At 76.0% G+C, this 1071-nt stretch overlaps 1 protein-coding gene across 1 annotated transcript in view; it reads left to right on the top strand.

Annotated features, from left to right (window-relative positions):
• Slmo1 (slowmo homolog 1 (Drosophila)) overlaps positions 1 to 1071 on the top strand; it is a 10087-nt gene that overhangs the window by 696 nt on the left and 8320 nt on the right. The gene's annotated exons all lie outside the window — the stretch shown is intronic.

Here is a 1071-nt window from a genome sequence, read left to right as displayed (position 1 = left end):
CCTCCTCCTCCTCGCGCGTCCCCGCGGGCGGCTCCCCAGCACCCCGCTTGCTGGACGGCGACGCCGGCGTTCGGGGACGGCCAGCCACGCAGAGGGCAGGGAGTCCGGGGACCGACTCCCCCCACGCTGCCCCGCGAGGACCGAAAGCGGGGCAGGCGGGTCGCCAGGGCGAGGCTGGCGGGCTGCGCGGCTGGGGTGACCCCGGCTCCCCGCCTGGCCGCCCGAGAGGCTACGAGCACAGGCACGGCGCAGAGGAATCCGCCCGGGAGGAGGAGGCGTGGACCGGCACGGGGAGGGTCACCGCGCGGGGCCGGGCGGCCCAGGGCCCTCCCGGTACCTCGCTCCCCGGCACAAAGCGGCTGCGGGCGCCCGCCGCTCCCAGGCCGGGGTCAGCAGTGAGCCAGGGCCGCGCGCCGCCCTGCTCTCCTGCCCGGGTCTCCCCGGTCTCTGCGCCGGGGTTTCCCGCGGTGGCCACGCTGGGCTAAAAAACACCTAAAGAGAAACTTTCCCCCTGGGGCCGAAGCGACGCTCCTCTCCCGCCCGTTAGCTACGCTTCAGCGAACAGCCAGCTGCAGAGCCTCTTTCGGAAACCTGGCGGGCTTTTGCGCAGCGGGCCGGCGCTCTCGGAGGCGGCCCCGGGGCGGGCGCGAGCTGCACGCCCCGGCGGGCTCGCCCTCGCTGTCTGGGACGGCGACGCCGCGGTCGCCTGTGCGTGCCTCCGGCGCACTCTCACGCGCGCGTGCGGTCCCTGCTTGTTGAACTCCCAGCCGCTTTCCCCCCGGACCCCTGGCGGCGCGCTCCCTGTGGGCTGGCGACGGCTCTGCGCCGCGCACTGCCGCGGCCGGCCTGGGAGTGGACCGGGGAAGAAGTGCCCCGTCCCCGGCGGTGACCAAGACCTCGCTTGTGCCGGCTCTGGCCACGTGACAGGGGCGGTATCGGCCCTCCGTGCGGTCACGTGACGCGATGGCTCCCAATCGCCGCCGGGACACGTGATGGGGGCGGTGCCTAATCTCCGCGCCCCGCCCCCGCGCCGGCGCCGGCGCCGCAGCCGGGGAAGGGGGACGGAGGGGC

The sequence above is a fragment of the Chinchilla lanigera genome, unplaced genomic scaffold (assembly GCF_000276665.1).
Source record: "Chinchilla lanigera isolate Chin_1 unplaced genomic scaffold, ChiLan1.0 scaffold00001, whole genome shotgun sequence".
In the NCBI taxonomy this organism is placed as follows: domain Eukaryota; kingdom Metazoa; phylum Chordata; class Mammalia; order Rodentia; family Chinchillidae; genus Chinchilla; species Chinchilla lanigera.
Note: the sequence above shows the minus strand (reverse complement) of the source record. Positions and strands in the feature narration are given on the sequence as shown.